General features: G+C 41.6%; 1 protein-coding gene across 8 annotated transcripts in view; it reads left to right on the top strand.

Moving 5' to 3' along the window:
- The window catches only part of MSI2 (musashi RNA binding protein 2), a 542,542-nt gene that overhangs the window by 107,038 nt on the left and 410,275 nt on the right, over nucleotides 1–25,229 (top strand). The window lies entirely within an intron of this gene.

Below are 25,229 nucleotides of genomic sequence, written 5' to 3'. Positions count from 1 at the left end.
TTCCTGCAGGGCTTTTAGTTGTGATTTTGTATCCTCTGCACTCAGTTTAGATACCCAGTAAGTTCTAGGCATTTAATAAGTTTTGGATGGAATTCAGGTCAAAAGGTTTCCTTTTTAGATGTGGGTTGAACTAGGTGACTTCTAAGGTCCCTTTCAACTTGGAGATCCTATGATTAAATCTTACCTAGAGTGTCTTATCTTCTCTAACCTGAATAACTCCAGTTTGGAGAGGCTTTAAATGCTCTGCTAAGAATTGGGGGCTTTCAGTGGACTCTTTCAATGAACACTGCTGCCTATGTAAAGAGGGCTGATATCTAGAACAGATCCTGGAGGCTCTTCTAGGATTAAAGTAATTTAAAATCCCCTCCCACCCTCCACCCCCCACCCCCACACCCCCTTTCATTTCATGGTCTTTTTAATTGTATGGGCCCTGCCACTATTGATTGGAGGAGTCTCCAACCTGTTAAAGCTGATAGTAACAATACCTCTCTCTAAGAAATGTTGTCGCTTGATTCTTCCCTGCTAGATACCCTACTAATCTCTTATGTTCTTCCCTCAATTCTTTTTAAAAAATATTTTGAAATTGTATTTTTTTTAATTAACAAAAAACCCCAACTATATCTTTCCCCCATTGGGAGAATAAAAGCAAGAAAAGCAAAATACTTGTAGCTGATATGCATAATTAAGCGAAACAAATTGCCTTCATTGGCTACATCCAAAAATATCTCTTTTAAGCCCATTGCCCTTTTTAAAGAGGTGGATAGTATAGATCATTATAAGTCCTCCAAAACTGTGGTTGGTTATTACATTGATCAGTGTTCTAAGTCTTTTCAGTTTGTCTTTATAATGTTGTTATTGTATAAACCAGGGTTGGGGAACCTGCAGCCTCGAGGCAACATGTGGCCCTCTAGCTCCTGAAGTGCAGCCCTTTGACTAAATCCAAACTTCACAGAACAAATTCCTTAATAAAAAGATTTGTTCTGTAAAACCTGAACTCAGTCACAGGGCTGCACTTGACCTAAAGGGCTACATGTGGCCTCCAGGCTGCAGGTTCCCTACCCCTGGTATAAATTATTCCTCTGATCTTTTTACTTCACTCTGTATCTGTTCATAGAAGTCTTCCATATTTCTCTGAAATCTTCATCCTTCTTTTTTTGCTTTTTGGAGGGGTAAAGTAGGGCAATTGGGGTTAAGTGACTTGCCCAAGATCACAGGACTAGTTTTGTGTTAAGTGTCTGAGGCCGAATTTGAACTCAGGTCCTCCTGACTCCAGGGCCAGTGCTCTGTTCACTGTGCCACCTAGCTGCCCCAATCTTTATCCTTCTTACAGCACTCTAGTATTCCTTTTCATATACCATCATTCATTCAGCTATTCCCCAGTTGATGGAAGGAATACTTCCCCCTCTCCCCCCTTGGCTTTCAGTTCTTTCCTATAACAAACCCCCCCAAACCGCTCTAAATGTTTTAGTATGAATGCGTCCTTTTCCTTATTCTGTGATCCCTTTGGTGTCGTTCACTTCTGGCCCCTTGCTTGGGATGCTTTATTCCCTAGAGCTGGGCTAGCTCAATCCCCAGGATACTTTGCTGCAGTTGCTCAGCATTTGATGCTCCTGAGAATTGAGATTCCCTGGCGAGCATTCTGGTTATGTTTGCTAACTTGGCAACCAACAGGAGTTGTCAGTGCCAGAGTCTGGGAGTCTGGGTGTATGCTGTGCTCCCAGCCCCACCTGCATCAGTGGATCACAGCCCTTGTTCCTTGATAAATTGCTCATTTGGTTCCCTTTTCACATTCGGTTAGAAATTAATCAGAGCAAAATACTGAATGAGAGCTGATTTTGAAACACCAAAGTGCCATTGGGGCCAGCCCTATGTGTTGGGGTGTGAGGGATGCCAAAAGCCTCTGCTCACTCAGAACATCTCCTCCCCTCTCCTCCCTGTTGTGATGTGGCATCTGCTACACATGGGAGGCACAGCCTTGACCTTGTCTTTAGAGAGATCTTGTTGAGACGGGCGCATTATCTGGGACCATAGATTTAGAGCTGGACAGGACCTCAGAGGCCATCTATTGCCAAACATTATTTCTACAGGGGAGGAAACTGGGGCTCAGAGATGAGAAGTGACTTACCCAAGAATATACAAGTAAGCAGATGGCAGAAATGGGGCTCAAACTCTGATCCTCTGACTCTGAATTCAGCATTCTTTCTGTTAAGACACCAAAGGGGTTGTGATGTTTGGGGTGGGGGTGGTTAGCTCCCTCACAAATACACTGATCTTCATTGACACATTGCTTCACATTAGTTCTTTGGGTTAGTTAGCTGACATCTTCTTAGTAGGACCCTGAGAGAATTTGCCATAAACTGGGTACCTGTTGCTAAAAAAAGATGAAGAGGAAAAGACTGTACCTGGGAGAGGAGACAGTCCATGGTGGGGGTTACATGAGGGCCCTAGGCCCTGGGATCAGCAGAAGTTGCTGCAGGGACTCTGAAGCTAATTTAATCCCCATTAACATTTATTAAACATCTCCTATGTACCAAGCACTGTGCTTAGTTCTAAATATACAAAAGACATTAGTTGCCCTCAGGGAGCTTACAATCTAATGAGGGAGACCATGTGCAAGCAAATATATACAAAGCAAACTATATACAGGATAAGTAGAAGATAATTCACAGAAGGGAAAGAGTACGGAAGGCTTGCTGTGGAAAGGTGGGATTTTAGTTGGGACTTAAAGGAAGCCAGGAAGGTCAGTAGTTGGAGTAGAGGAAGGAGAGCATGCCAGGAATGGGGGATAGCCAGAGAGAGTACCCAGAGCCTAGAAACAGAGTTTCCTGGTTTCTCCTAATACCAGTCTTAGGGGGTAATTACTTACCTCACAGGAATGTTTTCAGGAAAATACTTGGTAGACAGGGCTATCATAATCATACTAACTGACCCATTTTTATAGCATTGTAGGATTTGCAAAGCACTTTATATACAGTCTACTTTGTTCCCCATAACAACCCTATGACGTGTCACTGTACCCATTTCTCAGGTGAAGAAACTGAGGCTTAATCAAGTGATCTGCTGATAGTTCCCACCCCCCTCAATGAGTATATATAAGAAGTAGATTTTGAATGAATTTCAAATCTAATGTTGTTTCCTCTTCACCATTCTGCCTCCAATTGAAAGGCAGCCTCAATTAGTACAAATAATGAATCCCCTGAAGTGGTCCCATGTATTCTGATTTGTACTTTTTAATTTATAATTATGTGCAATGTGGTAACTACCTCCAGTCCAATGGAAATACAGAAGGAGAATCATGACTGTGGAAGGTAGTAGGTAGAAGAATAAAAGAGATTGTCTTTCCAGTGTCTTCTCTCTGGGATAAAAGATAGATGGTGTATCATCCTTTGTTCGCATGCACCATCTTGAGTCCTCAGAAATCCCCAAGAACAAACTTTCAGGGAAAACTCTCTCTCTCTCTCTCTCTCTCTCTGTATACATTTTAAGCATCTGTTGACAAAATTGTCATTTGGGAAAGATTTTTTAACCATTTTTGTCATTTCAATTGTGTCCAATTCTCTGTGACCCCATTTTGGGTTTTTCTTGGTAGAGATACTAGAATAGTTTGCCATTTCTCCAGGTCATTTTACAGATGAGAAAATGGAGGCAAGCAGGGTAAAGTGACTTGCCCAGGGTTACACAGTCAAGAAGTGTCTTAGGCCAGATTTGAATTCAAGAAGAGTCTTCCTGGTTCCAAATCCAGTGTTCTATCCACTAGCTTCCCTCTTTTAAACTGCAAGCCATAGTTTCAATATCTCATCAAAGTGTTTTAGCCATCACAGGATGAGTCTCTTCCCTTTCCTTTATTTCTCTCCTGCCTAGTCCCTCTGCCCTTTATTTCCTGTCTCCTTTAGCTTACTTAAGTTTCCTAAAAGTTTCTTGAAAATATATGTTTTAATCTGGAAGTTCACCTTAGGGATATGATTTGAGGCTTTGTCTACTCCAGATCATACCCAATTGTTTCTGCATCTTTGGAGAGAAAGAACCAGGAAATGAACCTTCTAAATTTACATTACCACCATGGTAAGTAGAACAAAGAGAAAGCCCACTTGGGGTCCAAACCAATCAAACTTTAGTGCTATTTTTTTGCTTTGGGTGGTAGTGGTGGTTTTGAGGAAGCAGTCACAGAAGGGACATGTGTCTAGAGATGGGGTGATGCAGTATGAGCATCCCCGTTTTGCAGATGAAGAAACTGATGTTCAGAGAGGCAAAGGGACTTGCCCATGGTTACACAGCAACTAAGGAGAGCTCTGATTTCCATCTGGGTTTGCTGCCTCCCTTTCTAGTACTCTCTACACAGTAAGCAGAAATAAAGCCTGCATTATTAGGCCGGGCCCTCTCTAGTTTACTGTGTGGTCAGTGTACATAGTATGATGGATCTTCCTTATTAGGTACTCCTGGCATTGTAAATGAAATCACAGGCTCATAGGACTTTAGAGTATGAAGGGATTGTAGAGGCCATCTGGTTTAGACTTACTTCCTTTAACTCCCATTGTACAGATGAGAGAAATTAAAATTTTTTAAATTATTATATATAATATATAAATAAATATATATACATATATATAATCAAAATTAAACTTTTGACCAAATTCTTACATGTTGTACCATAGTGGAGTCAGGATTTGTACCTGGGTCCCCTGACTCTAAATCCAGTACTGAAATAAGTTTGCTGGTCATAGCCCACATGCAGCTCTAGGGAGCATATGGACTTCCTATTGGTACTCTAGGGGCAAAGGATAGAGTGCCAGGCCTGGAATTAGGAGGAACTGAGTTCAAATCCAGCCTCAGACACTAACTAGCTGTGTGACCCTGGGCAAGTCACTTAACACTCTTTGCCTCAGTTTCCATATTTGTTAAATGAGCTGGATAAGGGAATGGCAGGCCACTCCAGTATCTTTGCCAAGAAAATCCTAAATTAAGGTCACAAAGAGTCAGACATGCCTAATCGACTAAACAACAGCAGGTGTTCTAGGTTTGAGGGATATCACCAGCCCCCCCCCCCCCCGAAATTGCCTCAAGATGTTTTCCTGATCCTAGGGGACCCTATTCATCTTTGAAGCCTCATGATTTCAGCTATTACCTAAACTTCTTTTCCATATATTTTTTTGACACAAGTTCCCATTCCACATTGTGGTTTTTGTTTGGGTAACTGAGTTATACCACAAACTAGATAATGTAGGGTATATAGTGAAGCCATGACTTTCTGCTCTGCTTCCCTGACATTCCTCCCCCACCCCCCACCCCAGCCTACCCCAGCCCTCTGCTGTCTGTCACCTCCAGAAGATCTGAAGACATGAAAAGGGGGACCCAGCTGCCAGCTTCTCCCTTTGACCTTGGAAGGTTTTTATTTGTGCTTAAAACAGCAGAGCTCTAAAGAGATTGTACAGATCAATTTGGCATGTCACTGGTGCCATGCTTAGGTTTTGAAGCTTTTAAAGAAGTGGGGAGGGGGGGAGAGGGAGATCAGATATTTCTCTTTGTGGCTTTTAGGAAAATTCATGAATGTTTAAATAAATGATGCAAATATCTGTATTTTAGATATCAAATAGACAAATGGCATAAATGCAGATTATAGGGTATTCCTTTGAGCTGTCGATCAGGCAGAGTGTATGGCTGGATATGGGGCAGGCTCCTCCCCAGCCTGGGTTGAACTGAGCTGTTCATTCATATCGGGCATCCGGAAGCTTCTAGGCGCTCAGTGGATCTAGGTCATTGTCCTTCCAGTTGATTCAGGATTATCCTGGATAGTCAACCAGCATTCCAAGGGTTTCATGTAAGCAGCCATTCTCCCTATCCCTTTTTGGTTTGAAGCAGCCCCAGATTTCTTAACAGGAATGACTCACATTTATGTGATCAGAAAACCATAGCACTTTTGAGATCCACAGACAGCTTTCCTTGCAGTAATACAGTGAGGCAAGTAGTATAAATATTCTTATCCCCATTTTACATGTGAAGAAACTGAGGCCACACAAAGTAAAGTGATTTGCTTAGAGTCACATAGCTAGTGTCAAACTTGAACGTAACCGTCTTGAACTCCAGGTTCAGCACTTCCTTTATCATCATCTCAGACTGTATTTATTCTGTAAATTTTTACTGGTGCCTTCTGTTTTTATACCACGGGCATTTCTAAATAGACCACTTTCCAACTGTAATAAAAAAAAAACACTTCAGCCACTGGCATGAAAGGCATGAAAGTATGCGGTATCCAACCCCAAGGGTTCTCCACCTCTTTACCAAGAGGAGAGAATTATGTTTCATCTTCATTTTTGTAGGAACAGAATTGGCCTTGCACTAAGTTATATGGGCTTGAACTCAGGCCTTATGATTCTAAGGCCAGTGTCCTCTCCACAATGACACATTGCCTCCTCGTTACGATTGTGACTCCAGAGAGTAGAGCTAGCCAGGGGGTGGATGGAAGTCATAGGGAGGCAGCCCAAAATAAGGAAGGATTTCCCAACAATTAATGCAATACCAAAAAAAAAAAATGGAAAGAACTGTTTCTTATAATGGGATTATAGAGTGTGTTGGCCTCAGTGACCATGGAGGTCCTTTCTAGTTCCAAATCTATAGTCCAACTGTGAGAGGCTTTATCTGGTGCAGAACCAGGTGTCCACATCACTTCTCTGTCATTTTCAAACCTTGCCACCATCTTCCTTCCTCATCCCCTCGCCATATTTTTTTAAATTGTCTTTTCTTACTTAGAACCAGGCCTTCACACGACTTCCTAGTTATTTCCAAACCATAGCTCACCTTGTGGGTTGTCTTCCTTCTTTAGGGTGTCAGCTTCTAGAGGGCAGGGACCTTCTTGCTTGCTTTTACTCATACCCCCAGTGAGTAGCATGGTTCCTGGCTCATAGGACATGCTCATTCATCCATCCCTGTGAGGACCCTGAGGTCCCAAGAAGGGTAATGACTTTTCCAAGGTTCCACTAAGGGTCAGTAGCTGAGTTAGGTCTCTAACCCAGATCCTCTGACTTTGCATCTTTACCCTGGGGCCAGGATGGGCACAATTCCAAAGTAGAGAAGGCTGCCAACATCTCTCACTCAAGGGTTGGGATTAACTCACCAAAACAAACCCGAGAAGGGCTACAACCTGGGCTGCCCCAAGACCAATCCCAAGATCTTCACTGGGAGGAATCCATCATAGGTTATTAATCCTTCTTGTTCAGTCCACCAGATGAGCTCAGAGTGTTTTAGAGGTCAGCGCTGCTCAACTATGAGAACTGTTTTAGATGTTTATTGGAAGGGATGAGGTCTGACTCAGGAGGGTCTGATTTGTTCCCACACCTGAAGAAGATACAGTTGGGGAACTGTCAATAAGCTGGGGACCTGCCCCTTTGCCAGTGTGGAATGTGGCAGATACAGAAGTTTCCAGATATTTGGGGTGGGGGTAGGAGGTCAGTTCCTGAGAATCAGTAGAGAGGAGGAGGGCTATGTGGGAGGAATGAGTGTGACTGTGGAAAAAACCAGAACAGAAAACCAGGGTTTGGTTTCGTTTTTACTATAATAGAGGTTATTTAGTCCATTTTATTGATGAGGGAATTAAGGCTCAGGAAGTCAGGTGGCTTACCCAAGCCCCCACAGGTCATAAAGGAAGGCCATTGCCCTTGGACAGCCCTAATCATTCCCCTTCTCCTTGTCCTGTCTAGCTTCCTTGCCTTGGCTCAGGCTGTCCCTACCCTCAATCTCAGTGAATCTCAATCCTGCCTAGCTTTCAAAGTAAATTTAGTTCAACAAATGTTTATTAAAACTTTTGGCCAAAAAAGGCAAATGGGGAAATGGTCTGGGCAGATCCGAGAGGAACAGTAGATGGAGCACTCAGGAACTCCTGGGTTCAAATCTAGCCTTAGACTCTTATTGGCTTTGTGACTCTGGGCAAGTCACTTGAAATCTCTCTGAGACTCCATCTCTTCATGAGTATGTAAAATGGGGATAATAACAGTGTCAATATCACAGGGTTGCTACTGAAAGGAGTAAATTTAATTTGTGTGTGTCTGTGTGTGCGTGTGCGCACCTACCAACCTTAAAGTACTAAGTAAGAGTTAGCCACTTTCTTTCTTTCCTAAAGCAATCGTGTTTAAGTAACTTGCTCAAGGTTACACGGCCAGTTATTTCTGGGTGTGGTGCTGAGTATCTGAGCCCGGATTTGATCCAGGTCATCCCGACACTGGAGCCAGTGCTCTTACTCACTGAGCCACCTGGCTGCCCCTAAACAATTGGGGTTAAGTAACTTAAGTTACTTGTTAACTCAAGGTTACATGGCCAGGTGTTTCTGGGTGGGTGCTAAGTGTCTGAGCCCGGGATTTGATCTCCAGGTCTTCTCAACACTGGAGCCGGTTCTCTTACTCGCTGTGCTACCTGGCCGCCCCAAGAATTAGCCACTTTACAACTTACACCCTACCTTTTTTTTTTAAACCAAGCCTTCCTTGATCATCCAAAGTCAAGCAACACCCTCTTTTTTATTGCTACCATACTTGGTACCTTCTGTTACTGACATTTTGGTCACATACTGCTTTTTATTATAATTATTTTTGTGCTTTTATTATCATTTCTAGTAGACTGTTAGCTACCTGATGGCAGAGAGTGTTTTATTCAGATTTGCATCCTCCCAGAACCTGACAACAGTGCCTTGACTGATAATCCTTGCTCGATAAATATTTGTGAGTGCATGAATGAATTAATGCCATACTTGGTGCCTTGGTCAATGTGTGTTCCCATTTAGCTCCTCAAATGAGAGGAGCTTGTGAACAGAGTGAAAGCTCTGGACCAGAATTTTGTTTGTTTCTTGTATAGGAACATGGGTTTCTAGTGAGCTTCTGAACCAAAGGTGGGTGCCCTTGGTGGAAGGAGGTGATACATTTCAGAAAAATTCACAGCATATTCATATAAAATTTTTCTTAGGTTAGGGGCAGAGGTCTTAAGGCATGCCATCTATAGATTTAGAACAGGAAGCAATCTTACAGGTCATTGAGTTCAACACACAACACAATTTATATGAAGTCCAGTGCCCTCTTTTCCTCAAGATGGGGAAACTGAGGCCCAGAGAGTTAGAGTTATAGAATTAATAACTGTCTGAAGTAGGATTTGGATTCAATGTCTTCCTGATGCCAAGTCCAACGCTTTGCTGCCTAAAATGAAGCAGAAACTCTCACAAATCTCATCCAGAGAAGTTGGAGGCCTTCTCCTGTGGGTACCTTTCTCAGTTCTGGGCAGTGGCCTCCATCCCCAAGGTACTGTGTTGCTTGCAGAATTGGGTTATGTGGTACAATTCAAAGGCTCTTGGTGGGGACTTTAGAAGTCGTTCAGCTCCTTCATTTACACCTGGAGAAACAAAGGCACAGAGAGGCAAGGAAGGACTCCTCCAAATCCATCCAGCAAGCATTCTTTTCTCCCATCATCACCATGCTGCGCATCATCTTTCTATTGTCCCCATGACACAGTAACATCATGCGCATTTCCCCATGTTATGGTGTTGGTAGGGTGTTTGTAACAAGTAGGAGCTATGTGTAAACACCATTGTTGGCTACTTTTGCCCTCCTTTGCTTATATTGTGTCCCTTAAATGTGCTATTTTGGTTTGGGGGCAGGGAGGGGATAATGGCAAAATTGCTGCTTATGAGAACTGCAATAGATAATACAAAAAGCCCTTTGAAAAGAGCCTTATCGGAGTACAAAGTACTTGGAATTGCAAGCCCCGAGAGGGTTGCTTCCCCTCTCCTCTCTCCCCCTTCTCTCCCTTTCTCCCTCTCTCTTTTTTCCCCCATCATTCAAACTTGCTGTGGATCTGGGGGGAGCCTCGGCTGCCTGCCCTCTTCTCAGCTTATTTGCATGTTAGAGGGAGTAGAGTAATTGGTGTTTTAAGCAGAACAAAGCTGGATCTGTTTTCTAAGGGAAAAAAGAATTCTTGAAGTAGACCCTAACGCCCATACTGCCTTTGTCTCTCTTCTCATTAGGAATTGAATGGGATGGCCTGGTAATTAGAATGTGGAAGGCTCTGCTTTGGCGTGGATGCTTTTTGAGCTAATTGGTTTGAAAATTATATTTGATGTGGATCTGAGGGATGTTGGCAAACACCTCGTTGGGATGTGGACATCCTGTCCTCACAGTAGCAGGAGAAATAAGCCCTGGGAGACAGTTTTGAAACTCTGTTTACCTCCCCAGTTGAATACATTGACTAGGGCAGGAAGTAATGTAGTGGAGAGACTGAGGGATTCCTGATCCTGCAACTGACCTATGTGACTCTGGCACTTCATGGAATCTAGCTGAGCCTCGGTCTTCATATATGTAAAAGAAGAAGATTGGCCTAAAATGTGTGTAAGGGCCTTGAAGCCCTACATCTGGGATCCCTGTGATATTAGAGATTCTGTCTCCCTGATCCAGCATAGATTGGTGGCCTCACCTTGTAGAATGGAAAAATGGAGCTTTAGGGATATTATCCTTTCAGGAGTTGGGTAGGACAGGGCTCATTATAAACACCTTGATACTCTAGCAGAGAAACACCTAAGTCTTTAATTAGAGGTGTCTCTTTGGAAAGGCTCTGAGATTCAAATACCTCCCTGTTTCACATGAGAAGCTAAGGTGGGGGTGCCCTGACTCTGGGCTAAGCAACAGACAGAGCCCCAGAGGAACTGCTCAGACTTCATTCATAGAATTCCAATTCAAGATTTAGAGAAAGGTAGCTATTAGGAAAGCTCTTAGAGAACATCAGGTCCAGCTTCCTCATTTTACAAAGGAGGATCCTGAGGTTCTGAGGAATGAAGGGACTTGTTCAAGGTGACTGAGCAGGATTAGTGCCCAGGTCTCTTGAGCCTTATATATTCAAGGCTCTTAAGAGGGCATTTTTTTGGTTCTTTGTTCTCTTGCCCAAGGTCACAGGGCTAGTAAATGTTAAGGTTTAAATTAATCTGAGGCTGTATTTGAACTCAGGTCCTCCTGACTCCAGGGCCAGTGCTCTATTCACTGCACCACCTAGCCACCCCAGGGGGGCATTTTAAAACAGATGCTCAGTCATTAAGTGTCCAGAATAATTTTAGGATTTTGACAGATTTGTTGACTGGGCTGGATTAAAAACTCAGTGGTATCATGGTATTTATTATTGTTGATGTATTCTCACCCAAAAAAGTGTACTTCTTGCACTCTTTTCTTTACAATAATTTGATAAGAAGTAGTGTGGCGGGGGGGTAGGGCAGCTAGATGGCACAGTGAATAGAGCACCGGCCCTGGAGTCAGGAGGACCTGAGTTCAAATTCGGCCTCAGACATTTAACACACACACAAAAAACTAGCCATGTGACCTTGGGCAAGTCACAACTCCAATTGCCCTCCAAAAAGCAAAAAAAAGAAGAAGTAATTCTGCCCATGGGTCCCCAAGGAGAGGCATCTAGGTATCAGGTTCTGGAACTTGGCCCAGGAAAAAGCCCTGGCTCAGTGTGATCAGCTCCGTCTGAGCCTTCTGGAGAGGGGGGATAGATTGTGATTATGTTGTTACAGTGAATTCCTCCATAAGGAAACTCCCTGTACCAGTGCAGGTGAGTTGGCATGGTTTTCCCATTTAACTTATACTCTTAGTTTCCTATAGTACTGAGAGTTGAGGCTTTCTCTCTGTCCACTATGCCAGGTCTGCCTCTCACAGATAAGCAAATACAAAAAAAAAAAAATATAGAAGATTCTGGTTCAAGAAGGTATGAAAGTTCTCCGACCTTTATCCCTTTTCTAAGTTCATACCTTTGAGCAAAAGATCATTCTTATCTCACAAATTCTAGTTTCAAGGTAATGCTTTCCATTATATCTGGGACCAAAAATAGGGTTTCAGTTATTTAATTGAATTCAGTGGTTTTTTTTTTTCTTCCTTTGTATTAAGCTTGTGAGATAGGTCCAGGGATTGGATAATACTGACCCCATCTTAAAGATGAGGAAATGGAGGAGTGGATCAGGTTAACTGGTTGATTTCAGGTAACTCATTTGATGATATAGTTGCGGATTAGACGTTTCAATTTCTGAGTATCTCAGTTGGGTTACTTTATATAATTCTGTAGGCATATCAGATTGGTGACAATAAAGACAAGGTAAGAGAAGGGAAAATTGAGGGGCTCCATATACCTTCTTCATCCATCATCTATTTCCTAATTCTGTACAGAGATTTCATAGGTGCTGTGGGGAATACTGCATAACTCCCACTTTCCCAGGACTTAAAGTCTAGTGGGGAGATGAGAAATGTTGTTCCCCTTTGGGGATAAGGTAAACTATGAGAGTTCAGTACTGAATATTTAATTAGATCAAGGGGATTTGATAGATTTCAAAGATCAATTGAAGGAAAGCAAGATATATCCAGGGAGGTCAGTTTGTACTGGGAAAAGTATAGGAATGCTTTTAGTCCAGAGAAGTGGACAGATCCTTCTCTCAGTAGAGAGGTGGTAGACCATAGGTACAGAATGCAGCATACCTCACTATACAGGCTAGTAGTATTGATTTGATTTCCTTAGCTAAGTGAACAAAGATTCTTTTCAAGAGAAATCATTGCAAAGTGACAGATTTTTAAAAAAAAATCATTAAAACTTCTCAAGGAGTTCCCAGTCTAATAGAGAACCCAGAAAAAAAGTGTCAGCAACAGCAGGAATGATTTTGTACAAAAGCAAGCTTTTTGGAGGCAGAGTCTGCCTGTTCAAGATAATGGATATATAATCTTCAGTCAAATCTCACTTGGTTTTGAGAGGTGCTACATTTCTGCCTTGTGATCCAGGAAACTAATAAGGCAGGAGGTACAGTGTGGAAAGAGGACTGGCTCAGGAGCCAGGTGACCTGAGTTCAAATCTTCCCTCTTATGCTTTGACAAACCTGTGTGAGTTGGGGTCAAGCCACTTAATCTCCCTGGGTCTTAGTTTCTTCATCTGTAAAATGAAAAGGGGATTAGACTAGATGGCCTCTGTCACTCCTTCCAGCTTTGAATATGACCAAAGTTTGTTGGGTTTTTTTTTAGCCTAGTAAAATAACCATTAGAGACAATGGAGTGAAGGCATCTTGATTCTCTACACAATACTAGGTTGGGTCCGGTCAACTCTAGCAAACATTTAATTTTGAAAAGAAAAGTATTTAGTTTTATCCTGAACTTTAAAAGCATGAAATAAAATGAGCATTTTTATATACAAAGCAGAACAGAAAAAGAGGATTGTGTGTGAAACTATCGTTCTTTGTTCAGGACAGCTCATTTTTCTTTTTAAATATATAATGAATTTAACCTGGAGATTCTAAAGTTGTCCTGTTTATCTGAGCTTCTTTCTGACCTTCCTAATGTTTTCATCTCTGCATTTAAAAAAAAAAAAAGAAGAAAGGAAAATATTCTCATATGGGGGGTGATGGGGAGGGAATAGGACAAGAAACAGATAAATATTTGGATGAAAATTTGAGGAGGGAGAGAGCAGCCAGCCTCTTGCCAAGTGCTGGAGATGAAAAAAAGAAAAACACTCTCCTCGTCCCTCAAGGAGCCCACATTCTAATAGGGAGATATGTAAATAACCAGGTTCTCTTGTTCTCTCTGTCTCTGTCTCCCTGTCCCTGTCCCTCTCCCTCTCCCTCTCTTCCTCTGTCTGTCTCTCTTCCCTCCCTCTTCCTCTCTCCCTCTGGCTCTCTCCCCACACACATATGTGCAGTTTATATAAATATCTAGTTTATACATTATATAGGTATAGGTATGTGTGTGTATAGACATATTTGTATCCATACATATAGATACACATATATACCTCTGTGTGTATATGTATACATATACAGTTTACCTAGAGGATATAACCTCTGAGGAAGATTCTTAGGGGGTGAGTGTGAGGATCAAGAAAGCCTACTGAGGGTCCAGTTTAAACTGAATCTGGAAGAAATCCAGGAAAATCAAGGCTGAGGGGAAGAAGTAGAATGCCCCAGACGTGGATTCAGCAGGTGCAAAGCACAGTGTAGGAAGACAGAGTATCCTACAGTGAGGGGAGATCAGAAATCAAATAGAATCCCATCAAAGAAAACCCCATCAAAATAAATTCCAAGGGTCGGCCCTGATTCTTTGTTTTGTGGTTTTGTCCTAACGGGTATTAATGATGCTGTGCAACATGTAGGTGACTGACTGGGGTTTGGAAATGTCTCTTATGCAGAGTTTTTCTTTGTTCTGGTAATGACTGCCATGGGATTTAACCTTTTGCCCAACATTAATTTCTTTGGCACTGAGTTCTTGACTGGCCTATGTAATTAAGGCTCCTCCTGAGAACACCTTGGAGATATCTTGACCCTCTACTCTGGCCCTACCTATTCTTTGAGCCCATCATGTCATATATTTATTCCACAGGTGATCTTTTAAAAGAAGTTACATTTTAAAAATGCTAACATCTCTCCTGCTGGCAAAGGGACCTTTTCTGTCATTTTCTGTGACAAGATTTCAAACATAGGAATCAGGATCACCCATGCCCTTGAGTGAAAGCAAGCAGACTCATTGAATGGGCCTGGTTTAGGCCATCAGCTGAACATTCCACACTAATTTCCATTAGAAACGATCCCTCTGAGAACACACATAGGAGTGCAGAACACATTTTCCTGGGTACTTGACTTTGTTTGCTATAGTAATCAGATATCCCCTCAAACATTCTCTGACATATCTTCATATCACTGAATAAACACCACTTATTCTTATGTCTTGAGTAGTGTTGATCTGGATGGAAGATGTGCCAGCGTTATTAACACCAGAAACAGATTTCTTAATTAGGCTGCCAGTAGTCAATATTGTTCTCTATTGTTTCTCAAAATCTGTTACTGGCCTCATCATTTTTGTTCCATTAAAATTTTTTAAACCAAGTTTAGTGATGCTTTTTTTATACTGCAGGTATTTCTCGATATGCCTTCTTTATTGAGTTCTCCCATGTAACCAAGAAAAGTATTTAAATAAAGCTCAATATCTCTGAAAGCAAATTCAGCATTCTCTTCCTGTAGGCCCCCCCCATCAACTTCTCTCCCAAGAGGAGAGAAGGGTTTTTCATTATCCTGATTTTGTTTTTTATTCTCTAGATTTTAAAGATTAGTAGTGATATATGAGTAGAATACGACTAAAGAAAGCAGGTATTTAGTGGACACCCCTAGCCAGACTGCCTATACCACAAGCATTTATTAAACACCTACTGTATGGTGGCCATTGAATACCCTAGGGGTATAGAGACAAAGAGCACAGCACTCTTTGCCCTCAAGGAGCTTAGATTCTATGCATTTTCTATACTTTCCCACTAGCCACCACATTTATTAACTAAGCTTCCTAGTAATGTGAAATACAACATGGCTCCCCTTCTTGAATTGTACAGCTGTCCTTGCAATTGTAAACAAGATGTTTACTGAGGTCTCCCTGGAAAGTTCCCTTTATTTTATTATAATAGCTCGTATTTGTATAGATTATATATAATCCCAATAACTATAATATGCAATATTATAATGGTTCATATTTCTATAGACTTTTGTCTCCTTTTGGAGGAATTTCCATCAAGTAGGAAGAATCTTCTTAGGCTTATGCCTCTGAAGTCACCCTAAGGTTAGTCATTTTAGGATGGCAGGAAGGCTTGGCTCCAAAGGAGCAATTAGAGTGTCTGGGCAGAAGCCCCACTTCCATAGGCTCACAGATGCCAGGGATCCAGAGGCTCTCCTTGTTTTTCCCTACGTATCTTCTCAACTTGCTTCTACCCTCTACTTTAGTGACCATGATATAATCCTAAAGTAAGTACTTCACAGCCTTTAGGATCACTGGTACTTCAATAGTAAGCCCTCCTTTTTTAGGACATTAGATAGGGAAGGAGAAACAAGGAATTAAGAGGTCCTGTGCTCTTCAGGTGAGGGGTGGTAAGGAGATGACAGTGACAGAATAATGCATATAAACAGAGTAGAGGAAAACTCTTTCCAGGGGCATGGTGTGCAGGTCTATGTGCATATGTGTATACATATCAAAGGTCCATGAGCTAATTGTTAAGGAGGAACAGATACTGGAAAAAATAAAAGTGAGAAGAGAAAAACCAAGTTTGTCTTGGCTGTGTAGAAGTAGCACTAATTATCTTAATTTTTATGAATTGCTTACCATTTATACAGTAAATGGCCTAATTACCATCCAGCACAATAACAATGATTCATTTTATTAAATAGGTGCCATTAACTTTGTTATAAGTTTTATCTGATTATAATCTTAAAGATAAAACATGTAAACTTAATCTTCATGGTTGTTATAGAAGTGTGGGTCTCTGCTCAAAACTTAAAAAGAATTTGGAGAACATTGATCCTAGTATAGTGGTTAAGATGGCAAGACTATGCTTACGGCTCTACCTTGACATTTCTTCAGCTATCATATGAGAAAGTGATAAACCTGGGGCGGCTTCATGGTGCAGTGAATAGAGCACTGGCCCTGGAGTCAGGAGGACCTGAGTTCAAATGTGGTCTCAGACACTTAACACTTACTAGCCATGTGACCTTGGGCAAGTCACTTAACCCCAATTGCCCTGCCCTCCCCCCTCCAAAAAAAGAGAGACAGAGATAAATTTACAAATTACAAGGAGGAAATCAGTGAAGTACTTGGTTCTTTATGTAAGTCCTCTTACCACCCACACATACACACACTGAGCCATCATCGTTATCACTGATCACCATTACCACTGGCATTTCTATAGCCCTTTAAAATTGGCATACCACTTTTAGTACTTTTGGAGACTGCAATTCAGAGAGATTTAAAGGCCTTGATCAGGGTTACATAGTTAATAATTGTCTCAGAAAGGATTATTATTTTTAATGATGGCATTTATTTACATAATAATATTTAGCATTCATATAATGATTTAAGATTTGCAAAGGCATTTTATATATTATCTCCTTTGATCCCTACAACAGCCTTGGGAGAGAGGTGCTGTTATAATCTTCATTTTACAGATGGGGAAACTGAGGCACAGAGCCGTTAAATGACTCCTCTAGGGTCACATCGCTAAGTGTCTCCTGACTTCCTGACTCCAGATTTGGCACCAAATACTTTAGTGTTTTACCTTGCTGTCTTTCAGGAAAAAGAAAATTCAGTGACTAGGGTAGGTACCACGTGAATGAATTCTCATCTGACTGAGGCCATGCAAATTACAAACAAGGTAACTGGAGCCACTTTAGTTTAAGTAACTTATGTGTTCCAATGATAGTTATTTGGGTTGTAATCCCCTCAAGACCTGTTGTTAATGACTGGTGTGTTTTCACTTGACGCTACTAATGTTCTGAAACTGGTTGTTAACAGTAAAGTATGAGGGATGGATTTTAGTTTTTTTATCTTTCCCTCCCTCCAAGGTAGGAATATTATTTCAAGCTATACTTAATGGCCCAGTAGTTTTTAAATTAAAAAAATTTTTTTACTTGAGCTTGCAGGTACAATGCCTTTGAGTGGTCACTTTAGGAAACATCTTTATTTTCTCTTAAGAAATTACTAATTTTCAAGGGGTTGCCAGGTGGCTCAGCGAGTAAGAGCACTGGCTCCAGTGTCAGGATGACCTGGGGATCAAATCCGGGCTCAGATACTTAGCACCACACCCAGAAATAACTGGCCGTGTAACCTTGAGCAAGTTACTTAACCCTGATTGCTTAAAAAAAAAAAAGAAATTACTGATTTTCGGGGCGGCTAGGTGGTGCAGTGAATAGAGTACCGACCCTGGAGTTAGGAGGACCTGAGTTCAAATCCAGCCTCAGACACTTAACACACACACCACACACACACACACACACACACACAACTAGCTGTGTGACCTTGGGCAAGTCACTTAATACTAATTGCCCTACCTTCCCTCCTCCAAAAAAAAGTATCAGCAACAAAAAAGAAATGACTAATTTTCAATGCAGTCTAACTCTTCATAGGGGTATTGGAGGAAACAAGAACAAAAAAAGGAAAATCCTGGCCCCCAAAGAGCTTACATTCTTTAATATATAAAATGGTAAGAATATATGTGATAATTTGTGGAGGAAGAGAGAATGAATAATTAGGGGATATGTGAAGAGGCTTCCCCTAAGAAGGGGCACCTGGCTTATGTCTTGAAAGGAAGCTAATGGTTTTAAGAAATGGGGGTAAAGACATCTTTAAATCCTTAATCAAGGATTTAAACCGTCATAAACCATGATCTGCCACCTTTTTTCCTCTCACCAGCTAATGCCAGGCTCCTTGTTATTTCAGGGCAAAGAATTCAGTTCAATAAATATTTATGTAATGTGGCTACTTCTTCTAATTAACTCATTTGATTCCTACATGTAAAAATGCTAGACTGAGGATTATTAATATGTTCCTTCGAATGATAGTAGAGAAGCAGTTGAGGACACAGAATTCCATGGAAGAAGGAAGGCCAAAATGAGAACAGTGGAATTAAAAGAAGTGCCCAGGTCTTAATCCTCCCAAAAGTTCAGTTCCAGACTGGTAAGATCATAGGATCATAGAGTTAGAAAGGGATCTTATTGCTCACCAATCCCCCTCCCCCATTTTACGGCCTGAGGCCTAGAGAAAGGTTCAGTGATTTGCCCAAGGTAGGATGTAGCAGATTTCAGATCTCGGAATTCAAGCTCAGATCTTCTGACTCCTGGCGTGTTACTTGTTCCATGGGACGAAACTACCTTGTCCCTCACTGTAGGAACCCTTTTCAATGTACCCCTCACTAGTCACAGGCACATTATCCAGGCCTTGCCATCTTGGTGGTAAAAGCCATCTCAGAGGCTTTCCAAAGATGGAAATTCTGCTGGCTTATGACAAATGTCATTACTAGTCATGAAGGGGAGATTTTTTTTTTTATGTGCTCAAACTTCTTGGTCTTTTGCTAATGATCTTATTAAGAGAGTGTTCTGGTACCCTCCCTTCCTTCCATGCCATTGCAACTCTGCCAGCATGTAGAAGTTTCCAAGGGTGTGACTAAGGGTAGAGAGTGGGGGTAGAAGAGTAAATGAAGACAGGAAATGAGTACCAGAGGGACCTTGTCTTGATGGGTTATATTGGTCTTTTATAAAAATACTTAGAAATTAATTGGCTCTCTTTCCATGGCTCTAGGATGCCAAAGGAAAAAATGAAAGTCAGATGATGATGAGACTGTAAGAAGTGCTAGATTTGAAATTGGAAGGCCTGGGCTCATATCCCACCTCTGCTACTTATTTACCTGTGTGATTTTTAGTTACTTATGTAAGTTCTCTTGGCCTCAGTTTCTTCATTTGTAAAATGAGGGGGCTGGACTATCCATCTTACTGTCATAGATTGAGGACTGAACAGGACCCTGGAGAGGATCTAGCCCAACCTATTCTCTAAGGTCCCTTCCCATTACAAATCTATGACACCAAGATGGATAACTTCCCACTGTAGCCCGGGTATTTCTGGAAAGTTGAGTCATTTAATGATGATTTGTGTATCAGCAGGGTGCTAGCAAATATTTCCCAAGAGGGCTCTAGGCAACATCCTGTCCATCAGACAAGAACAAATTCTTTCCCCTCTGTTCTCAAAAACCTAAGTGACAAGGTTTCTGAAAGCCATTTCCTCCTTTCCTTGCCCAGGTTTCTGAGTCGATTTTGACCCTTATTATCTGCTTACTATTTAACTCTGTTTTGGACAAACTGTGGAGAGGCAAGGTGGGATTTATATATGCATGTATTTTCTGTGAATGTGGTGAAAGCTATTAGATGGTAAGTTTGGTTGGATCAGAGATCCCCAGCAGCTAGTACAGTGCATTATATAAGGCAGCAAGGTATGTTAACTCAAAATGTCTTGTGAGCTTTTACATTTAAAATTTTTTATATTTGTTGTTACATTACCTTTGTTTCACAAAATATCCCTCTTCTGTGCCAAGAGTCATCCCTTATGATAAAGAATAAGAAAGAAAGAAAGGAAGAAAAAGGAAAGAAGACAGTTAGGCAAAAGTAACCAATATATAAACCAAATCCAACATTATATGCAATATTCCACATCTGTAGTCCCCCATTTCTGCCAAGAAGGGAGGGAGATACATTCTCCTATCTCTTCTTTGGTTTGTTTGGTCATTGTAAAGGGAAAGCATTCAATTCCCTCCTCCCCCCCAAAAAAGTTTTTATGTGGTTCGTACCTTGCTGTAGTTATTATGTTTGCAGTGCAACTTCAGACAGGTGCCACTCAAGCTGGAAAGGTCTATTGATTGAGGGGTGGCTCAGTATAAGTTGGCACTGGTACTATGGAATTGTTTTAGTCACAGATCCTCTCAGAGTCATCAAGCAGTGTGACCTGCCTCGATGGAGGGAGTACCCCGTGTTGAGGGATATTTTGTGAAATGAAGGTTATGTAAAAACAAAAGATAAAAAAAAATTGAAAATATAAAATCTAGCAAATCATTTCAGGCTAACCAACTTTGCTCCTTTGTGCAGCATGCTGTACTAGGTGTTGGGGACCTCTGACCCAAGCAAGTTTATAATCTAATAGTTTTCACTACATTAATGGAAAATGCATATATGTACACACACACACACACACACACACACACACACACACACACACACACACACACACACACACACACACACACACACACACACACACACACACACACACACCCTTCCCTCCCTTCTCCACAGTTTGTCCAAAACAGACTCTTTGAGTATTGGAATATTTGGGGCTGGCTCATTGTAACATGTGACACTTTACTAAACCATTTGGTTGTTAGACCAATGCTCAACCAATTAGTTGTTAGGCCAGTCCTCAAATAATTTATAGTTTATGAAGACGAAGTAGATTATTTTAAGTAGAACCATAGAAGCCTTTGGGAAGAAAGGCAGAGCATGAAACATTTTATGGTCTTCATGTTCACTTCTCTGGTAAAAAGACAGCCCTTAACAGTTGTCATGGATTACTGGTTTTTCACTGAATTTAGTGTTCCAGCTCTTGTCTCCATGCATTCCCTCCTCATTTCTGCAGCTCAGAAGTCATTATCTTCCTGTGAGGCCCAGTCAAGGGGCCACCTCCACTGTGATGGATGCCTCCCCTCATCTCTCTCTCCCAGTCCATTGTTAGAATTCTCTTCTTTCCTCAAATTGTTTTACTCTTACTTCTTCATACATCTGTATTGCCCACTAGAACATAAACCACTTGCAGTAGACACTGGTTTTTAGAAAAATGTTTATATCATATTATAGTACATCACACACAATAGGCACCTAATAAATTTTTTAGTTGATTTCAAGCCAACTGAAGATGATGGATTTCTAGAGCCTCCTAAACTCAATTCGATTTAGACATAGGTTTTTGGGGGCCTTTTTCTAACATTGTTAGGGTTAAGATGGTTAAGCCTGTCTTTTGGCACTTCACTATCAGAATCCCATTGGTTAGGCTCCAAGATAGACCTGCCTCTTACTAAATTCCATTCTGTGAGAAATAGTGAGAGTGAAGTCACACTGTGTCATACAGAGGAGATCTTTGCTGAGATTTGGTTTGGTCTAGATGGCCTCTGAAATCTCCAGCTCTGAGATTCTGTGATCTCTAGTCAGGATCTGTATCTCAGATTCTGTGATCCATATCTTTAACTGCCGTCCATTCACCTCTCCAGACTTTGTATGCCTGCTTTGGTCTCCCGGCAATTCCTTTTCCTCCCTTGCTGGTGTCTTTGTTTGGTGGAAGGAAGTGAAAACATTCCCAAGACAGTAGGAGAACAAGCCACCTGCTGCTTCTAGACCATCATCACTCAAGCCAAAGTCTTTTGTCCCTAAAGCTCAGCTAAAAACACTCACTTGCCCTGTATACACTAACCCATCCTGTCCTTGGCTATGATGGGAGGAGAAGATGATAGAGCCTTTAGAACAGTGATTAGAGGCCGGATGGTGAAGGAAGGTACTAATGCCAACTTCCTTCTTTCTTTTCCCTTTGACTTCACCCACACCCAGTGTGAACTTTTCTCTTTGTGTCTTGGTGATTTGCCTGTGCTTTTCAGTATCTGCAGATGGTTCCTGGGTGGTAGGTGGCCTGACATAAAAGCCGTCAGAGATTGACAAGTTGCTGTTTGTCTCTTTGCCAAATGTGCATGGCTCTTCAAAATTGGACACAGACATCATTTTAAATTTACATAGAAGACAGAAGAAGACTTCTGGGTGTTGATAAGATTTTAAGCAAGACTTTTTATCTTATTTTTAAAATACTTGGTACATTACTATGTAATCACTCGATTCTTCGGCTCCTTAATTAGGTCTGTGGTTTAGCAGAGTTAGTACTGGGTGTCTCAATACGCAGATGGGTTTTTGAAAAAAAAAAATAAATTTTTCAAATGTTAATTTCTAGTGACTGATGTTCTGTGCCTAAATCATTTTCCATTGTTTGTATTAGATAAGAACAGCATTTGAACTGTGCCTTTTTAAGTTGGATTCTTTTGTGATGGGATTTCACTTCTTGGGTTTACAGGTGTCTAAAAATGTTAAGCTGTGCATTGTGCTTCAGAGTTTAAAAGTTCTGAGGCCTAGCCAATTTAGGGGAAGAAAATATGAAACAGGTGATTAGCAGCTGCCCCAGGTTTTAGATTTCTTTGCTTTGGGGTTTTGTGTTTGCTTATTCATGTGCAAATTGGTGTAGTTATTTTGGACAGGGTGAGACATGTGTCAGCCACAGACTTCCCCAACCAGCTGCCCTTGTACACTTCCTCAACTTGATGCCCCTTCTCTCTTTGGACCCTTTCCTTATCCTGATGCCTGATTTCCTCCACAGCTAGTAAACTGCTTATTTGCTGTTCTTCTCTCTCTCCTCCCCCCTCCCCCCCATCCCTTTCACACTTTTCTCAGTAGACTCAATTACTGTTTTTATCTAGAGCAGGGATTCTTAAATGTGTGTGATGGATCCCTCTGGTAAAATCTATGGACCCCCTTCTATGAGTAATGTTTTTAAATGTATAAAAATATACATAGACTTACAAAGGAAATAATTATATTGAAATAAAAATAAAATGTTTTTCCATCCAAGTTCACAGTCCTCCTCCCCACTGAAATCTCTCTGTGTTCCCACCTAGGGGCCCATGGACCCCAGGTTAAAACCCTGTCCTGTTCTAGAATAATTACAGGATCATAGATGCAGAACTAGAAAGAATTTAGAGGCCTTCTGGTTAAACCTCTTCCCTATACAGATAAGGAAATTGAGGCACCGAGAAGTTAAGTAATTTTCTTAAGGCCACAGCTTATGGCAAAATTTAAACCCTATTTCTTTGACTCTAGTTCTTGCCCCTTTCGCTGTATTTTGTAGCTTCTATTTACTATGCTGGCATAAAGGGATACTTTTGTTCCTGTACTGTACACAGAAAGCTCTGACCTCCAAAAGGGTAAGAACCATGGAGACTGGGGCATTCTGGGAATCAGCCCCAGGAGCCAGTGTCAAGTTCATCAATAAAACGTGCTGGCAAACTTTGACCTTGTTTTGCTGAATGACCCACTGAGACAAGATCCTCTAAAAGTTTGGTTGGGTGGCCACTTTGAGGGGTAAAAACTAGGAAGTTGAAGGGGGTAGAAGGGCTGCCTAGGAATACCCCGTTCTCAGGTCCTTAAAATAAACCACCTAAGCTTCACTCTGGCTTTGAACCAGGGCTTTTCAATGTGTTCCCTCCCATGCCTATAACCTTTTGACTTTCTTGGCACTGGTGAGTTGCACTTGTTCAGCCCTAGAAGCTACCTGGGGCAGGGGGAGATTTGCATGTAGGCTTCTGCTGCTAGGAACTCAACTTGTCTCTGAAGATTCCTGGGTGCTGCCAGCTGGGTTTGGAACCCTCATTCCAGGGCTTAGATGGGAACTGCCATAACCTCTTGGCTTGAAGGGACTATGCACAACCTGCCTGATTTGATTTTTCAGCTGAAAGGGTGTGCATGTGTGTACATTTTTTTAGGTAATTAGAGGATTGTGCTCTTATTTAACTAAGATTTGATTAGTACATAATCGAAATGCTCAACAGAGCAGAGCTTAAGGCTTTTTTTGTTGTTTAGTCATGTCTGACTTTTTGTGACCCCATGGACCATGGCATGCCAGACTCTTCTGTTCTCCATTATCTGTAGATCACTAAAATAAAGTCTACCTTAGGACTTCCCTCCTCCCCCAGAAACTTCACCTTTTTGAGTATTCCAAGAGCATAGATCTGACCCTTGCTCTGAAAGCTCCCTGGCTCCCTATTGCCTCTGGGTGCTTCTCTTTGGCCCTCAAAGTCCTTCACAATCCAGATTTATTGTGTATTAATTCCTTTTCTGAGTTCCCACCCAGCCATTCTACTTGGTAGCCCCCATACTCAGTATTACCCATCTCATCCCCCTGTGATTTGCATCTACTCATCTCATTCCATGCCTGGAATGCTGTCCTTCCTTATCTTGACCTCTTAGCATCTCCAGCTCCCTTTAAGACACAGATGAAATACTACCTGCTTCTTACTCAAGGCCTTTCCTGATCTCCCCAGTTATAACTACCTCTCCCTTTCAGTGACTTTATATTTATCTTGCACTTAAATCTCTGTGGACATATTATATTCCCTCCAACACCCCTCCCCCAAGACAATTGAATGTCAGCCCATTGAAGTCAGTAACTGCTGGTACATTTCCTTGCATGTAATAAGTATTTATAAATGCTAACTGAATTGAACTCCCAGTTGATCAGTATATTTGGTGTCCGTGTCTTGTCTGGCACCTTCAAGGCCCTTCATGCCTGCCTCTGTTCAATGTTTAGCTGGTCCTAAGTGTTCTTTCCTCCTTGTGTCAGTGGCAGAATTTTCACTTAACATATATGGAAAGCCTGGTTTGGATTTCTGGTCAATGGGAAATCTCCCAACTATTTCTTTGAGAGGTTGAGTGTTTTAATGCAGAAGCCTATCTTTGGAGCTAGAAGACCTGAGTGAGAGAGTCTTAGCTCTGCTCTTTTGGACAGGCATGACCTTGACCAAGTCATTTCATCTTTCTAAGGTTTAGCTTTCTCTTACCAAAAAGAGAAGATTGGATTAAGTGATCTCTTAGCCTCCTACCAAGTTCAAATCCAATAACTCTTCTTTTGGGCTGTTATTTGAGCAGGTAGGGCATGATAGGCATTCCATAGAATGTAGGAGAGAAGCTTAGGGTAATGGGGAGGGACAGGAAAGAGCCCAGTTCAGGCCTTGTGCCTTTGGTAGCTATCTGCCCTGAAAGAAAAGCATTAGGAAAAAGCCAGGGGCCAGAAGGAAGAAGAAGAACT

This window comes from Petaurus breviceps, unplaced genomic scaffold (assembly GCF_028583685.1).
Source record: "Petaurus breviceps papuanus isolate PSGF00001 unplaced genomic scaffold, PetGlider_PUasm1.0 90750, whole genome shotgun sequence".
Taxonomy (NCBI): domain Eukaryota; kingdom Metazoa; phylum Chordata; class Mammalia; order Diprotodontia; family Petauridae; genus Petaurus; species Petaurus breviceps.
The sequence above is the reverse complement of the archived record's forward strand: the minus strand, read 5'-3'. Positions and strand labels throughout refer to the sequence as shown.